Source organism: Brachyhypopomus gauderio, chromosome 1, assembly GCF_052324685.1.
Source record: "Brachyhypopomus gauderio isolate BG-103 chromosome 1, BGAUD_0.2, whole genome shotgun sequence".
NCBI classification, from domain to species: domain Eukaryota; kingdom Metazoa; phylum Chordata; class Actinopteri; order Gymnotiformes; family Hypopomidae; genus Brachyhypopomus; species Brachyhypopomus gauderio.
Window position 1 is genome coordinate 47,286,226 of NC_135211.1, and position 19,197 is coordinate 47,305,422.

General features: G+C 44.5%; 1 long non-coding RNA gene across 2 annotated transcripts in view; it reads left to right on the forward strand.

Annotated features, from left to right (window-relative positions):
• Positions 1-19,197, forward strand: part of LOC143522847 (uncharacterized) — a 234,288-nt gene that overhangs the window by 78,178 nt on the left and 136,913 nt on the right. For both annotated transcript variants that reach the window (XR_013133152.1, XR_013133147.1), the window contains exon 4: positions 12,483-12,506. This is a non-coding gene — a long non-coding RNA (uncharacterized LOC143522847). The remainder of the gene's footprint in view (positions 1-12,482; positions 12,507-19,197) is intronic.

A 19,197-nucleotide genomic window follows, 5' to 3' on the forward strand; every position in this document is an offset into this window, starting at 1 on the left:
AAAGTGAAGAAATGATGAAAGCAAGGTGATGTGGTATGGGAAAGTGAAGGAAGGGGCATGTGAGTGAGGAAGACGGAGGTGCGGACTGTGAGGGGACGTTTGGACAGTGCACAGATGTACCGAGAGCTGCTTTCATTCCACAGTTAGCAGTAAGGCCTTCACAGCTCAAATGGAGCACATCGAGAGCGCGGGTGCTGATTTACTGTACAGAGAGGGAGAGACTTCTACATTTTTCATCTTGTACACTCTAATTGAGAGGCCTCCCTTCTCTCTGTTAAAGATAATCACTAGAAAAATTGAGGCAGAGAAAGAGACGGAGACGGACAGAGAGAGAGAAAGAGATTAATATTATAGAGATAGCAGTGATATGCCCATTTCTCTTAGTGAATGATTGGGTGAGGTATCAAATAATGATCAAATGGTGCATGACTCAGTATTATATTTCTCATCAAAATGGAAAGGCCATTTCATAAACACGAATGGCAGCACATCAAATGTCATCTCTCCGTGTGTCTCCCTCCCCGTTACCCTCTTCCCCTTCTCTTTCTCTCTCTTTTCCTCCTTCCTTCTCTGTGCCCCCATCCCCCTTTCTCTCTCCTCTATGGGAAAGGGAGTTTTATCATCGTTTACGATATGCTAGGATTACTGAACTGCGTCCGGCTGCTGGAAGTTTGTTTAAAGAGGAATCACGGAGAGGTGTTGACACAGGCTTTTTATCCATGCTATAAACAATGAGCCGACTCGGAGTTGAACTCTTCTGTAAGGATGGGCCAAACTTACTCTTTGCCTAATGAGAAACTAAGGAGATTCAAGGAAGTGTCTCTGGTTCATGCAAAGAAAAGTTGTGTAATTAGACAAAGAACTGAACTTGCATCTGCCCTCTCTACCCCAGGCTGTAGGAGTTTACTGAAGGAAGCTTTGCATTTTGTGTTCTCTTGACCATGAAGGGGGTTTTAGTCCTGAGTCTCTGTCAGGAGTTTGGGATTTACAAATAAAACTTTATGAACCCAACTTTACAAACACAACTGTAATGGTCCTACGAAGGAAGAAACTGCAGGAATTTGCAAATTGTGGCACTAATAAAGGTCTTAAATGAAAAGTCTCTCGCCTCTTTCAGTGTTTTTTCTCTCTCTCTCTCTCGCCCTGTTCCTTTGTCTCATGTTGTCTTCCGTCTCTGTGATGTGACTGTAACAGACCTGTGGGTTAATTAGCTGGTTTGTGTTCTTTGAATGTTGGCAAACATGTGATGCGCCATCAGAGATGTTTGTCCATTTGCAGTAACACCATGGAGACGGTAGCCCACAGCCTCAGCTGTGGTAGTTGTTTCAACGCAATTACACACTGTGATCAGTGCCCCTGCTACAAAGAAAAAAGAGAGAGATGATATATTTAGATTCTCTTGCTTTTTCATGATAATTTTACTTCTGCCTTCAAATTTTTGGAAGAAGACTCCTCTTAGTCGAAGATTACAAGATAACAATGTGTGTGTACTGGATAGCAGTATAGTGCAGTATTTAGTATAGCATACTACATGCTACAGGACAATGAGGTACGCTGGATAACACGTGATGCTACCAGCACTCATCAAACATTAAACGTATCTTTCCAGAGTATTGCTCAGTGTACTCGATTTATCATTTACTGTGCTCTGCAGCTGTAGCTGTGATCAGACAGATGTTCTGAAGTTCTTATCTTGGTGTACCAAACCCACACGTCCTCTTGTTGTAGACATGCTTGGGCCCCTTGTGCAGGTCAGTGTGTGTCAGCTCCGTAAGGCTCCGCGGGTATGGACACAATTCTTACAGGCTGGAGAACTGTAAATAATTCACAGAGTCCAATTAAAGAGGAAAACGATGGTCTTTGGGTGTTTTAAATCCAATTATGAATATTCATGTTGGTTTCAATATTGATTGGATAATTTCTCAAATATGACCCTCTGGGCAACAGCCCCTCAAACATATGCAACAGCATTTGAAACTAGAACAGAATGTGTGTGTGTGTGTGAGAGAGAGCAAGCACAGTTTTGCAGGATTTTCTGTTTTATTTTTTGCTTATCCTGCATAATATCTGGCATCTCTTTATACAGACAGGAACTGAGCCTGTGTTTCCTGCCAGCTTTACTTTTAGGCCTCACTTTTTGACAGCACTGGCACTAAACTTCTCCCTGAGGGCAGGAGCGGATTAGCTGAAGTATGTGTCGGTTATCCAGCTCTGGCCAATCACGTTAATGCCCTCAAGTTGTGTTTGTCTGGTTCCAGTCAGCTTTCTCTCCCTGTTTAACAGTGGATGTCAACCTCACAAGAACCAAAGTGGTTTTTGGGGCTTAATGGCCATTTTGGAGGTGTTCTGTGGTCAAGGCTGTCTGGTGCTCAGTCAACATTTTCTCTGCGATCGCTTCTCTTTTATTGGCGAAGTGGTACACTCGTGTTGTGTGAAAACCTGCAATAAAAGGTCCCATGATGGAAAAAGCCATGAAGGTTTCCACGGTACAGAATGTTTGAGGGCTCCCACTTAGAGAACAAGGCTAGCGACATCGGAAAGAGCGTGACGTGACAGGAACAGCCCGCTCTGTGGCACCAAGACACACGCGCATCACTTCAGTTCATGGTTATTGCACTTTTCATTTTCAAACATTTTCTTAAAGATATTTTTTTTTCCCCACATTACTAGTGCTGGCTTTATGTCTCTCACTTTACCCCCTCTTCCCCCTGCACTCGCTCTGACACGCACGCACGCTCAGACATGCACACACCTACACACATGGCCAGTCGGTTTCTCTCTCTCTCCATCTCTCACACATACACACACACTATAGCTCCTGTGTTTATAAGGGCAAAGGTCACATCAGGTAATTTGGTATGTGATTTTTTTTCATATTTTAAAATAATGTTCCTTAAAATTTTTTATCTCCACTACACACTTTCCATAATCTGTATTATAACTCCAGATGTAGAATAGTTTAGAACAAAGGTCTTTTTCACATGTTTAAATCAATGAATATTGAGCCGATATTGTGGAAGTTGGTCTGTATTTGAAAATCTAGTTTCAAATGGCTCTTATTAATGGTGCATCTAACAGAAAGCTCTGGTGTTTTCATAGCTGGTCGATTTTATTGGTGCCTCAAACACATCTGTAACTTTAACTGTACAGAATAATACTGTGAGCAGACTTATTCGATCCTCCATACTCTCTGTGGACTAAACCAGAAAACTAAATGCTTAACTCAAATTCCGATTCTAATCACAGCTATAAACTGTTTTTATTTTTATCAGACTATTTTTAGAAACTTTTTGATGTAGTTATACAATCGCAGCATTTTACAACCTGTAGCAAGGCTTTCCCCGTCTGTTCTCTCTCTCGTTAAAGGACAGACCGCCCTGTTCCTGGTGTGGAAGCTCCGCCCCCTGGCTGATTTCTGCAGCCTCTCTGAATAATTAATCACTTTTAATCGATGATCAGGCTGCCAGGTGCCTCAGTGCTGCTGGAATGTGTGGCAGCAGCATAATGCGAAACCTCAACTCCTCAGATGTCTCTATTATATAGCTGTCCATATTACCCCACTCTACTGCCCTTATTACCCCACTTCACTGCCCAATGCTGTCCATATTACCCCACTGTACTGCCCTAATCACCCCACTTCACTGCCCAATGCTGTCCATATTACCCCACTGTACTGCCCTTATTACCCCACTTCACTGCCCAATGCTGTCCATATTACCCCACTGTAGTGCCCTTATTACCCCACTTCACTGCCCAATGCTGTCCATATTACCCCACTCTACTGCCCTTATTACCCCACTTCACTGCCCAATGCTGTCCATATTACCCCACTGTAGTGCCCTTATTACCCCACTTCACTGCCCAATGCTGTCCATATTACCCCACTGTAGTGCCCTTATTACCCCACTTCACTGCCCAATGCTGTCCATATTACCCCACTGTACTGCCCTTATTACCCCACTCTTTTGCCCCAGTGATGCTCAGATCAACCCACTGTAAGTGTGTAAGTGTAGCGGGAGCTGTAAGACGCAGTATCTCCTCACATAGCTGGTGACACTGGGACATGTTGGTGTGGTGTGAGATGCAGATCAGGGCGTCTGTTCGTTAGATACATGGATTCAGTTAAGAGGGTGTTTGGAATGTTCTCTGATTGTCAGTCTGTCTCCGTCACATTTGGTCCATTTAACACCAAGATGCAGTGAGAAATCTGTCATATTTCACGTCTCTCTCTCTCTCTCTCTCTCTCTCTCTCTCTCTCTCTCTCTCCTGTGTTCTCTTTATTCATCTATCACCCTGACGTACATGCATAACATGCAAACACATGGATGTATTAAGCAATTTGTAATGTAGATCGTCTTAAAATGTCTATCTTTCATGTGCCTCTGATAAAATAGATGAAGCAATTCATAAATAATTACATAATGTCCTAAGATTACTATGAATATGATGTAGGCATTATCAGTAGGACCAGCATGGTCTGTGGTATTTAAAGGTTGGTCAGTGTTTCCATGGACCCCTCACTGACCTTTTCTCTGATACGCATGCGCAAGTGTGTGTGTGTGTGGACGCGCGAGTGTGTTTGAGACACCGTGGAAGACATCTTGCAGCCTCCAGCACTGCTTGCTAGACAAGCACTTTATATGCAGAGAGAAGACACAAATGGTAATTGCAGTGTAACATGAACGTTAATTTTCCCCTACTTGTATATTTGTTTTGATATTTTCTTCTGTACACGATGCACCTATTCTTTATTAACTTTTCTTCAGCACTAGCCAGAGGTCCAGAACAAAGCTTTTAGCTTTAGAGGACAAGCATGTTGTGATGAGTTTGAAGCTTTCTGGGGGTTATGGAGCTCTGAGCCAGCTGAAGCGGATCAGAACTGGCCCTTCTTCACCCTGATCAGCTGTGGCCCACGCACGACCCCCCACCCTGACAATCGCTCCGAGTTGTTGGAAAGCTGTTGCGACACTGGTGACAAAACGACTTCTACAACTGGTGTTGTGTAAGGACATATCCCAGGTGTCATTTCTGTTTGGTGATCCGGAATAATAGACCATAATGCATTGGGAACAGGAAGGTGAAATAGCTGGGAAGGCTAATTTTGAATGGCTTCCGTGCTGAGAATGTGCTGGTACGCACATGTTGGGAATGCGGTGTTGAGTGGGAACGGTTTGGGGAATGTGGAGGGGAGGACGTATTCCCCACGGGCCGCAGACCTGGTTCTGAGTGCGTGATGTGCAAAACAACACATTCAGGATGTCTCCCTCATTAAAGACCTCTGTGGGCCTCTGTGACTGCACGGGGCAGAAAGAGGGAGGGAGAGAGGGAGGGAGGGCGAGATAGAGGGAGGGAGAGAGAGAAAGCGAGAAAGCACACAACACTGCTGCCAAGTGTCTCTGGTGCCAGAGTGCTGGTATCCGTGGTTACAGGCGCATGCCAGTGTTCAGATTAGCATGATCTCAGTAGGCTAGAGTATTATTACACCACCACCTGGACACACTGTCTCTCTCTCGTTCTCTCTCTCTCTCTCTAACACACTAATACACACACACAGACAGACAGAGAGAGGGATGCGTCAATCAGAGGGTGCAGTTTTATTTTCTTGTCTCTGGCAGTCATGGCCTGTCTTTTACAAATATTCTGTTTGCACTGAGACTGGATCCTGATGTCTCTGCTGAACAAGACGATTGTTTCTATTAGACAAAATATCTGTAACTATGGCTGGAGAAGCTCGTTTTTATCTATATTAGTTCTTGTTTACACAAAGTTGAAAGATGACTCTCTGCTTTATGAACACTGAGTGCTTGAGAAGTTTGGAAGGTAAATAAATGAAAGTTTCCTCCTCTTGTCAAGTTGCAGTTTTTTGGAGGCAGAAGTTGGTTATCTTGCCACAGAGACACAGTGGTGTGTGTGTGGGCACCAGCTATAGGTACACATATGCTATTAAAATCCCTCTACTGAGAGAGAGAGAGAGAGAGAGAGAGAGAGAGAGAGAGAGAGAGAGGAAGATGGAGAGAGGGATGGAGATGAGGGGGTTTCATCACATTGCTTGAAATCTTTTGTAGGTGGTTCTGTCAAAATGATGCCATCTGGTCTTCCTTTAAACACATCGTGTGTGTGTGTGTGTGTGTGTGTGTGTGTGTGTGTGTGTGTGTGTGTGTGTGTGTGTGTGTGCGTGTGTTGTTCACACGTGCACTGATGCATGGGTTTTTGTGTGTGTGTGTGTGTGTGTGTGTGTGTGTGTGTGTGTGTGTGTGTGTGTGTGTGTGTTTTAGACTGCATTGCTATTTTTTAAGCCCTATTTCTTAAGTTGTGTTATCACCGAAGATTGGAGAATTACTAACAGGTAACTGAAAGCTTAGAGCTAGTTCTGTTCAGGCTCATAGTCACCTTTCCGATTAAGTGGTTTGTTTGGATGAATCAGATAAAAAAATAAATAAATACAGGCTTCCCCAGTAAAAGCTGTTTAACAGAAACAGTTTTCTTGCTTCGAAAATTACCCCGTTTAAAACTGTACTCTGAAATGTTTGTTATTAACAGTTAGGAAGGAGCCTTCCCCAGTCTCATGATGATTGGCTGTTCTGATTTGATTCTGAGCGAGGGTGTGGTCCACCATGCTCTTGGTCTGGGTACAGATGGATGGGGTGGACCTTAAACCTCTGCCTAAATGCCAGCTTCAGTCCTGGTTGTACATGTACAAAAGCTGAATGCCAGGAAAGACTGATGTGTTGTTGCAAGGTTCGTGGATTCCTGTGAGAGGCGGGCTTTGTGCATGATGTCATAATGACATCGGCGCGGTGTGATTGGCTGGGTGGGGAACCAAGATCATTTTTTTCAGATTGTAGATCTGAGAATGTTCTGTTCTAGAATGTAGTAGACCTGAACGGGTTTTGATCCATCTACAAATGTAACTTCCTCTGTTATTTACAAATTAATTACACACTAGTCTGTGCATTTCTGAAGCCACTGAAATTATTTATATGAAGGCATGAAGGCATTTAGGATATGAAAACTCTGCAAACGCATTTGATGCCTAAAGATATTATTAAGTGTAAAATGAATGTAAATAAATGCAGACATTTCTGTGGAGAAACGGCAGTCACTTGCGTGCTCTGGTATCGACCTGTCCCACAGTCAGAATTTCAATCATCTCCAACCAGCCATTTCTGTAGACACACACACACACACACACACACACACGTGTGCTTGCATGCACACAGATGGCACTGAGGTTGAATCTCTTTAATGAATTTTCAAAGGGGGCAGCATTGGCAATATTAAAAAGAAAGACTAACCTTCAACTCTTCTGACACTCTGCACTACATTACACACACACACACACACACACACACACACACACACACACACACACACACACACACTCTGCACTACATTACACTCACACACTGCACTACATTACACACACACTCACCCTCTCTCACTTGAATTCATGTCCGTGCTCATGTGTCTAGTTTCTGAAACTAGACTGTATATATATATATATATATATATATATATATATATATATATATATATATATATATATATATATATATATATATATATATATAATATATGTATGTATGTGTGAGTTCTGCTGGGTTACATGCTTTGCTCCTAGCCATGTATGGGTATTTTATGGAGATGAAGTAGCGCCCCCTGCAGGTTTTGAAGGTCAGGGGTGATTTTTAATGACGTGTGCATATGGCCACCATGGCTGGGTCTAAACAGCCGAACAGGCTTCGCTTGGACCTCGTCCATCTGCAGGAAGTGAACACAGTGTGCGCGCTGCACACACACACACACACACACACACACACACACACACCATATTAAGGCTTATGTCTTTCATTGTTTTCTCTCACGTTCCCCATATAATCTAGTGATAAGGGGAGATATGGGGACAGAGACCTCATTGTAATATCTGTCCTCCTCTGCCTTAGGTGGTTTTCAGGACTTAGGGACACTAACTCTTCATTATTATTGAAAGAGTCTGCTGGGAGATGATCTCTGTGTTTGTAGCACCAGATTTGTATAATGAGTCATATAAATGGTAAGCTGTGGGGACTGGGCATGCCCAGAGTGGAGCGTCTTGTGTCTCTGACTTATCTTTACATCTTTTCCCCAAATCATCTTGATCTGGACAACAGTGCATAACGTGATTACTGGGATTGTGTGACCATGGACAATTAGCTCGGGGGTCATCCCTGCTGGATAGTAACAGAACCCAGAGTTTGGACCATTTCAGCACAAATGTGCGTTTTGCAAAAGTAAACAAAAAGCATCGAGTCTCATGCTCTCTCTTTTTGTCTCTCTCCCTTTCTTTTCACTTTCTCTTTCTCTCTCTCTCTCTCTCTCTCTCTCTCTATATATATATATATATATATATATATATATATATATATATATGTATATATATATAATCTGCCTTTCTCCTCATCTTTCTCTCTCTATCTCTCTCTCTTTTGCTCTTCGTTTCATTTTTACTTTTCTCTGGAGCTGCTCCAGGCAGCCATCTTGGCTCTAATGGAAGGCGGTAAAATGCAGCTGCCTGCTTTTCTGCACCGCTGAGCAGGTTAAAGTGTGACACCGGCGGTGGGAATGCTCACTGTCACTGTGCTAATTGACCAGTAATAAGGCAGAGCCTGCTTTCATTTCCAACTCCTGGGTTCCCCTCGCCTGGTTTCCGTGGGGTGACCAGCGTCTACAGCCACTTCTGGATCTCGGTTACGCTGAGACCGGGGGTGCAGTCAGGTACTGAGCACTGAAGTTCTCCTGCTTTTGGGACTCCTGACATGGACTCTTGACGTGCATTCATCACAGTTGCATTCTCATTCATTTCACTTACAGCTTCATCTCTTCAGTTGCTGTCCAAGTTCAGAGTTGTGGGTCTGCACTGGAGCTGACCTTGGTTATGCCCAGTGTGTCCACAACTCCGCCCACAACTATGACATCACCACTGGACCTGAGAAGTTTCAGCAGTGTTATTCAGTACTCAGCAGAACCCGTCTGGTCTCGTGCTGTGTCTGCGTCACTAAACTCGTCTCATAATGCCCCACATACCTGGGAAAGATGTATATTTTAAAGATGTATATTTTAAAGATGTATATTTTAAAGCAAACATCCTTCATACGTGAAGCACTGGTGATAATGGTGTGCATCTTGTGTTTGAGATGACCAGAGCAGTGAACAGCAATAACAAAAGCGTCGGTGTTGTTCAGAAAAGTCCGTTTCTAGAGAAAAAATTAACAATATGTTTAACTTAAGGGTTTGCATTGGTCGTAGATAAAGCACTAAGTAGCGTTTGAGAGTGATTCTTCTTCGTTTGACTCGTGCCTTTGACTCTTTGTGGCTGTTCAGAACCCTGTTGTTAGTACAACATGAACTATTGCAGTTCAACACCTCCTGGAGTCTTTATCCCAACACAACACCTTAATTTCCTCATTACAGGCTATGGTCCTGCTGCTATAAAAAGGTCCACACTAACACTAAGGGGACGACAATGCTGTTCCTCATCACTGGCATGCCATCTGCTGCTAAGGGTGTGCCTCACCTCTCCCCCCCCCCCCCCCCCCCCTCTCTCCCCACCTCCTCTTTCTCGCTCCCTCTCCTCTCTCTCTCTCTCTCTCTCTCTCTCTCTCTCTCTCTCTCTCTCTGTCTCTCTCTCTCTCTCTCCCGCTCTCTGTCTCTCTCTCTGTCTCTCTCTCTCTCTCTCCCGCTCTCTGTCTCTCTCTCTGTCTGTCTCTCTCTCTCTCTCCCCCTCTCTCTTTCCCCACCTCCTCTCTCTCTCTCTCTCCCCCTCTCTCTTTCCCCACCTCCTCTCTCTCTCTCTCTCTCTCTCTCTCTCTCTCTCCCCCTCTCTCTTTCCCCACCTCCTCTCTCTCTCTCTCTCTCTCTCTCTCTCTCTCTCTCTCTCTCCCCCCTCTCTCTCTCTTTTGGATGGGTGGTTACAGCTAAGAGAATTACACTCCTAAAGCCCAAAGCTGGGAGCACTGGCACCAAGCAGGAGAGAAGACTGGGAGACTGGGAGAAAAGCGGAAGAACAACAAACTCTCTTTTTTTTATTCTCTCATTCTTTCTTTAAGCGGATCAGACTCTTTGGGGATCTTAGTTACGGTACACAGGGCCCTGGTGGAAGCCTTAAACACACACGGAAACGTCATTGGAGGAATCGGAGTAATCTGGCTTGTATCTCCCCTTCTAGCTGATGAGTCGTGCCATACAAGAGCGCACACACGCGCACGCTCAGTAGTGAGCAAAGCTCCTCAGTGCTACTTTAGATAAGCTCCTGTCATGCGTAGCAAAGGGAAAGTTACCATTCTATTCTGTTCTATTCTATTCTGGTTTATAATTTTTTGTTCTGTGTGTCGGTGCGGCGTGTTCATGTGGTCTGTGCTCCGGGGAGTAGGCAAACACTTTGAGTCAGTGTATCTAAAATAAACCCATCGCTGGAGGGTCTTTATGCAGTACATCACCTCTCTGCAGCCTACAAGGGCAAAGTTACTATAAACCCTCTCTATGCCTGACCATACCTAATGAATGCTCTCCGCCATCTCTCTCTCTCCCCCCATCTCTCTATTGTGTTGGTTCTTTTTTATGCCTGTGTGTGTGTGTGTGTGCGTGCATGCCAATAATATCACACACCTGACACTGACGCCATGTGAACCGGCTGTCCTTGTTGACAGATTGTTCGAGTGGTGCCCTGATCCGACCAGTGAGGCGGAAGAGAACTGCTTTCCTACAGCTGATGACGCTTCCGTGCCATCACCAACCTCACGCTGTTTATGCTGAGCGTGTGTGTTGGCCTTTTTCCCCTGATCGTTTTTGCCTGAGTGGACAAGTTCAGGTGCAAAAAAGCAAAACAAATCCTGCCATGATCGTCACCTGCTTGATTTCACTAGTTTATTAGCCCTGCAGTCTTGAGCTGGTTAATAAACCCAGGGGTCGGGAGCAGAATCTGGGGGTGGTTCTATTCTGTGATCTTGACCTGCTCACCTCTATTCCCCATCATACTTTTTCATATGTCCCCTTGACTGACCTCTTTTGTAGTGTGTTTGGTCTTAATACCCTCCAGATTTACCCTGCTAGCTGGGGTCAGCTGTGTGGGCCGTGTTACCCATGGAGGGCAGGTTTCATTCTACTCAGACTAGACGGGGGTGGCACCATCCAGATCATGAGTCCTACATTTTGAAAGTAACAATTAACACGTTAAAGCAAATTTTATTATAAAAATGTATAAATTCAATACAGCATAGAAGCAATGTGTTACTTTACGCAGGTAGCGGCAACATTATTTTCAGATACAGTTCACAGCGGCCATGTGGCAGTGTAATAACATAAATAACATTTACCGCATCTCATCAGTAACATGAATTCTTATGTTTCATGGGCGTAGCATTGTTTCTGAAGCATGCTGGGGACAGAAATATGAACCGGATATCGCATTCAATTCACAATAAATCAGGTGCTCAGGTATGTGCGTTCATGGGGAAAAAATCACCCAGCATGCTGGGTTATAAACAGAAGCATCACCAGAGATTGTACTGAAACACATTTTTTTGTATTTACTTTAATCAAGAAATTAATTTTCATTTTAGAAATTAATTCCACATTTCTTTGTGTGGTTTCTTGTGAGTGCATATAGCTTAAACATTTTCTGATTCTGTCATTAGGAACATGATGCATTTAATTTTATTGACCAAAACTAGTTTACTGTGGGAATTATTATTGAATACATGAAGCAAAGCTAGTGGATGAAATGCTTCACAGATTTAGTTTGAGCTAATGCCTCCTTTTGGGTACACTGTACACAAAGCAGTTGGAGACCACAGGAATGAGCGCTTGTTAGAAAAAGAAGAATTCACAGAGTGCAGTGCATGCTACAAAACAATGTTTTCCATGAAGAAGCCTGTTAGAGTTTTGTCGTGAGCTGGAGGTAGCACAGGATTTGACAGGGGAGGCCGCCTTGTAATTCTCTATACAGGGGTGTGAGTGTGTGTGTGTGTGTGTGTGTGTGGGTGTGAAGGCCTTTGGGTTATATTACCCCAGTGAAGTGCTGGATATAACCAAGGTGACAGAAGAGAATCCATTCAACAGAGGAATTACCTTGTGCTCGTCTCGTGTATCTGCATGCGTGTGTGTGTGTCTGTGTCTTCCTGCCCCCTGCCCCCATTTTTATTATAACAATGTGACTTGTGGAAACTGAATTCGTCCTATGATCCTTCATAGCAAGGCTGTAATAATGATGGGCGTGGCTCTTGGACCAGGTGCACTGTTAACCCTGCCTCCTCACTGAGGCTGTAGAACTGATATATGTGTGGGTGTGGCTTTGAGATCAGGTGGGTTTTTAACCCCACCCTCAAACCCTGCCAACAGAACTTGCTATAAATGTTCTCTGTAATTTACTGGTGTTTTTCTTTTTTCTGTCTCCCTTCTTCTCTCCTTCACTCTTTCTATTTCTCTGTTCTACTCTATGTTCACAGATGTGACCAAGAGTTTCAGGAACGGTAAGAGTTTTGCCACGTGTGCCACACACACCTATCTATCTATCTATCTGTCTATCTATCTATCTATCTATCTATCTATCTATCTATCTATCTATCTATCTATCTATCTATCTATCTATCTATCTGAAGTGCTGTGTGTCATTCATAGCTGTACATGTAGACGTACACTTCCTAGCAGCATGTGTAGACACAGGCTTCACCTGTCATTAGGTCACTCTCAGTTTCAACCTGGTGTGGGTGTGGTGGGAGTGTAATGGCAGCTGTGCGAGTGCGTGTGTGTGTGTGTGCATTATGTGCGTGTGCGGGGGTGTGTGTGCTTGTTTGCTTGCACTTTGCCGTTCTCCGCACAAATCCCCACACGGGGGCTGCACACGCAACGCTGCTCTATTTCTGGACCCTGGATTGGTGCTCTGCGCCGCAAATTTGAATTTTATTCAAATTAGAGTCAAATGGCCCAGTTTACAGAAAGAATATTCTCTGGCATTAACTCAAAGACAGGAAGGAGAAAAAGAGCAAAAGAGTGAGAGAATGGGCGTGTGTGTCTTTGAAATGACAGGTTTACGTTCACTATGGACAGGTTTACATTCACTATGGACAGGTTTACGTTCACTATGGACAGGTTTACATTCACTATGGACAGGTTTACGTTCACTATGGACAGGTTTACATTCACTATGGACAGGTTTACATTCAGGAAGAAAACCCAAAACATGATCTCAAATGTAGACTGGAAACTGATGCACCGTAGGTAAATTGCTAGACTAGAAGCCAGAGAACCGCATCATGATTGGCCCGTCTCCATGACAATGGCTTGGTTGCATCATAGAGGAATGTTATGGGGAAGTGTGACACTCTGGTTTCCTTGTGCCCCACCATGTTGGCTCCAGCACTGAGCCTTGTTTCCTGTATACCACAGTGCTTCAGTGCAGCTCTAAAGGCCAGACAGGGTCCTCCCATGTGGTTCAGCCCCACACTGCTGCTGTGGAAGCAGGACATGGCCACGCCCACGACGCCATCACTCAAAACATCAGTCACTTGGGAAGGGGCTTGACCACGCCGTGTCCAACCACCATTACGGATCCGGACCGGTGGCCCACATAGAGCCGCACACCTGGTGGAGATGGTCTGGCTGCCAGTTGCAGGTTGTGGGCAGAGGGGAGGGAGGCGGAGCTGGAACCCACAGGCCAAGGCCAGGCAGCAAGCACAGCTGAGCATCTGTGAGGCCTGCTGGTGTTTGGCGAGAGAGAGAGAAAGAGAGGGAGAGGTGGACAGAGAGAGGTGGAGAGAGAAAGAGATGGGGAGATGGAGGGGAAGAGCGGGAAGGAGAGAGAAAGGGGGAGAGTGGGGAGTAGAGTGAGAGTGTGAGAGAGAGAGAGAGAGAGAGAGAGAGAGAGAGAGAGAGAGAGAGAGAGAGAGAGAGAGAGATTTAGGGTGGGGGGAAGCCCCTGGATGGATAGAATAATAAGAACCCAGGGGAAGATAACAGATGGACATTTAGAGATTGAGAGAATGTGTGTGTGTGTGTGTGTGTGTGTGTGTGTGTGTGTGTGTGTGTGTGTGTGTGTGTGTGTGTGTGTGTGTGTGTGTGTGAGAGAGAGAGAGAGAGAGAGAGAGAGATTGTAGGAAAGCTTTTTTTGGTTCAGTCAGGAGTGCACTTGACCAGCCCTCTTTTCTCAGACATGGAAACACACACACACACACACACACATGAATATTTATTATTCATGCTCTCACTATGATCCAAGGTTATACTAGCGTTTAGGTCACCAAGGCACTCAGGAGGGGTTGTTCTGGAGGTGCTGCATTAAGATGTGTTGCATTGTGTACTGTGTAGACTATATTAGGTGGCAGGCTGTGTGAGATATGCTGTGTACCATGTAGGCTGTGTTAAAGGTGCTATATGAGGCTGGGGTGCTGTTCTGGGGTGAATACAGTTTTAGGTTATGGAGTGTGTTGAGGGGTAGAAGTAGACCATGTTGGGCTGTAGATTTGGTTTGAGAGTGCTGGGTTTGCCCATAAACATTGTTGAGCTGTAGGCTGTGTTGAGGTGATGTGTTGTGGCTTTGTTAAGGTTAAAAGTAGGAGGTGTATATGTAAGTGTCACTGTGGTGATGTGGGTCTCTGGTATGATGTTATCTCAGCAGATGTTAAACTTGTCAGTTTTCGCACTGATCCTGTGAATTCTGCTACTTAAGACAATGATTCAAGTCCAGGCTGTTTATCGACGAATTCAAATATATTAGTGAATAATGTTTTTCCTTTTTGTTCTTTTCTTTTTGATAATTGAGGTGCCTCGTGCTACTGACCGCTGCAGGAGCATTCTCTGCTCTGGGGCTCTGATCTCCAGATGAGTCTCCGTGGCTCTGGTTGGTTGATGAATCTCCAGGATTTTCATTTGTTGTGTGTAAGTGACTTCATTGCAGCTCTCAGGGTGGAAAAGGAAAGTGAAGATGAGGACAAGATGGTCAGAACACAGAACCATGGCACCACAGAACCATGGCACCACAGAACCATGGCACCACAGAACAATGGCGCCAGCGACCCCCCACATCTCAGCCGTGATGAGCAGAGCAGGCTCCGGCCACCCTGTTTGTCACCCAGCTCCATGGAGGAAAAGCTCACAACCCAAATGACTATCCACTCATTATATGTAGCCTGGTACTAAAGGAGCTGTCTGGGGAGACAGAAGCAGAGATACAGAGAGAGAGAGAGAGATGGAGGGACAGAAAGAAAGGTCAGAGGTGTATGAGGAAGAATGAGAGAAAGACTGTGTAGAAGCTGAAGAGGGAGAGAGAAAGAAAGAAAGGAAAAAGGAGAGAATGGTGAAGGAGATTTTTCTTACATATGTAGTTGTGAGGTGTCTGTTGTTCCCTTCAAGTAAATATAATTCATTACTTTGTGCAAATTTATAGATAATTGAGATTTAGTTATATAATTCGAATATATGAATTTCCTATGCATATAAAAAAGCATTATCTGAGAGGAAAGCGCATCCTCGACCTTAGCTGTCACACATGCTCTTTTTGTCTTGTGGTAAGCAGGACTTTCTATGTCTGGCCTCTTCTGTCTAGACAGAGTCTGGACTTGGTTAAGATGTAGCTGTGATTAGTCACTTCGATAGTAAGGAGACACACTGCCCATTCATACTGTTGTTTTTTTTTTAAAGGGTTTGACATTTCTTTCATTTACTTTCAGAGTTTCATACTTCCAGTGACCCAAAGTTATTTTGTCTCACAAGCTTATTTATTTGTCATTTTGTTTATTTGTGGGTAGAGCAGTGCTGGACTGTGGTGTTTATTTGTGGGTAGAGCAGTGCTGGACTGTGGTGTTTATCTGTGGATAGAGCAGTGCTGGTCTGTGGTGTTTATTTGTGGGTAGAGCAGTGCTGGACTGTGGTGTTTATCTGTGGATAGAGCAGTGCTGGACTGTGGTGTTTATTTGTGGATAGAGCAGTGCTGGTCTGTGGTGTTTATTTGTGGATAGAGCAGTGCTGGTCTGTGGTGTTTATTTGTGGATAGAGCAGTGCTGGTCTGTGGTGTTTATTTCTGGATAGAGCAGTGCTGATCTGTGGTGTTTATTTGTGGTTAGAGCCGTGCTGGACTGTGGTGTTTATTTGTGGGTAGAGCAGTGCTGATCTGTGGTGTTTATTTGTGAGTCGAGTGGTACTGGACTGTGGTGTTTATTTGTGGGTAAAGCAGTGCTAGATTGTGGTGTTTATTTGTGGGTAGAGCCGTGCTGATCTGTGGTGTTTATTTGTGAGTAGAGTGGTACTGGACTGTGGTGTTTATTTGTGGGTAGAGCGGTGCTGGACTGTGGTGTTTATTTGTGGGTACAGCGGTGCTGGTCTGTGGTGTTTATTTGTGGGTAGAGCAGTGCTGGATTGTGGAGTTTATTTGTGGGTACAGCGGTGCTGGTCTGTGGTGTTTATTTGTGAGTAGAGTGGTACAGGTCTGTGTTGGTGGCTATGGCAGGTTTTGCCAGTGCCCAGTTCAAGGACCCTTTACAGGGTTCAGCTCTTTATAGTGTGACACTCCATCTGTAACTTAAACAGCCAAGTTCTGCACTTCACACATTTGTAAATGTTTGAAACCTACAGTATGCAGGATCTGTTTCGATGGGATGTTCTATCTAGTGTGGTTACAGTAACTGACTGCAGCTACTTGGGGACACATCTCAGCATGAGATGCACATATACAAATACCCTTACTCTATAATACTCCATACTATAGTATTGTGGTACTGTAGTATCGTGGTACTGTAATACCAGGGTACTGTAATAGTGTTGTTTTGTGGTACTGTAATACAGTAGAACTGTAATAGTGTCGTTTGTGGTACTGTAATACAGTAGAACTGTAATAGTGTCGTTTTGTGGTACTGGAATACTGTAATACTGTGGTACTGTTGTACTGGAACACTGTATTACTGCCACAGATCTGTGACTGCTCCCATGAAGGGCTTCTTCTTCTTCCAAAATGGATCTAAAATGCTGTTATTTTCCTGGATTTGATTGTATTTGTATTGTGTTCTGACAGATCAGATCAGCATGGTTCATTTTCACCTTCAACGATTTAATGGCATAGACAATCAGGAGTTCAGCACAAGAACTCAAAGCTGCCACCGCACTACTCTGGCCGTGTGTGTGTGTGTGCTCCAAAGGTCCAGAGCTTCCAGAAGTTCTAGTTAGATGCTGCCCTTTCCATGCAGCCCAGAGTTGTAATGCACAGCTTTTGCGCAGCATCACAACCCTGTGCAGAACACACATCACCTGTGTTTCCTGCTGGAACATGGAGCTGCTTTATTTATGATAAAAAAAAATAAATTGCCAACTTCAACACACACACACACACACACACACACACACACACTTAATCACACAACAAACCCCAAACCTGCAGTGACGAGGCAAAACGCAAACTCCCTGCAGACTGCAATATGAGGACAGTCTTTATGCTTTATGGCTTATTCTGCGTTGGATAACGTTTCACACACATCAGCATTTATGTACCAAGGTAGGTGTGTGTGTGTGTGTGTGTGTGTCACAGCTGCCCTAGGACACACAGACACACACGGTTCTGACATTTCCTGGCAGGGGCTTTAAATAAGTGACTGTAATCACCTGTGTTGCTCTTGTCCTATTTCTTCTCATCATTGCTATTTGCAGGAGAGCGTGAGTCAGTAAACGTCTTGTAGGGTCACGCCTGGGACAGGGTCAGGAGTGTCCACGCCTTCGTCTGGAGGATGGACACTACAGCATCAGGGTTACCGATGGTGGCTACTCACTCGATTTAGACTGTAGAAACGTCCATTTTGGTCAGGAATAGCCGTTAGTAACTTTGAGCATTTCATCAGGAGTGTGTGTAGATTCAGCTCCCCAGTGAGGAGCACCGGGCATCTGCATCCATCCTCCGTCCCCCGAGTCACTGACCTCAAAGAACGACTGAAGAACTCTGGGAGGTTAGGGACCCGTGGCCAGGAGACTGACCGTAGTAACGTCATGTTTTTAATACTGCTTGACTGGGTAAACAGGCAACTGGGGTTTAGCACAAGCAGTCAATAAATCACCAGAGATGATGTGAACATCACATTACAACAGGATTTTAAACGGTGCCAAATTTTGGTGCAGTTGAACAATGCGGAGTTCTACACGTTACTGGAGAGGACAACCACGAAAAAGCAAATCATGGTGCGTGTGTGTGTGTGTGTGTGTGTGTGTGTGTGTGTGTGTGTGTGTGTGTGTGTGTGTGTGTGTGTGTGTGTGTGTGTATGCATGCACATAAAGCTCTGTTCCTGCTCACTCCCTTTCAGTACTGATGATGATGAAGACTGAAGCTGAAGCTACGCTGGCTGCTTCAAAGAAATAAAAAAAACTTAGACAACTAAAACTTTTGTATACTGCCTGGAAATGTTTTTGTCGTAATACTTAAATTAGTTCAATGTTAGATAAATCCAAATAAAACACTTGTTGATCCAGTGCACACGCTTGTATTCAGGTATTAAAACCAGTAGGCTTGTGTAGATTTCATTCAGATTGGTTTTCAACACGTGCTGTAGTCTGGTGTGGCCCTACGCCCTCTTTTTAGTGATGACATGGAACAGGGCCCACATACTTCATCAGCAGTGCGGCCAGAGTCAGGGACAGTTCACACAGGATTACTGCTCTTTCTGACAGATGGTTTTCTCTTTTAGTTGAAGGTTGTCAATGGTTTACTGGCTGCTTAGAGAGAGAGAGGGGTGGGTGGTGGTTGTGGGGGGTGTGGTTGGGGACCAGTGGCATATGGTGAGGACTTTCACACTGAGACAGTGTACAAGTCTGTTTGCCTGTGTTCAGACCCCTTGCTCCTGAGACAGGAATACAGGAGTGATGGAGGACAAAAAACATAGTGAAACGGACAGAAGGAAAGAGTGAGAAATGGAGTGAGACACAGAAATGGAGACTGAGATGGAGAAAGACAAATGGAGTGAATGAGAGAAACTGAGAGAGAGAATGAGACACCGAACTGGTTGGGGGGCTTGGGGTGCTCTTGTGCCCCTTAATCATGACCAGGCCAGTGTTGCCGCCCTGCTGGATACTTTAGATACTGCCTCCACTGCTCATTAGAAACCTTTGAGGAATTATTGTTCCAAGAGATTTATAAAGGGGATCTAAACCCATAGCAGTTTTATTTATGTGACTATTTCACACACCCCCACC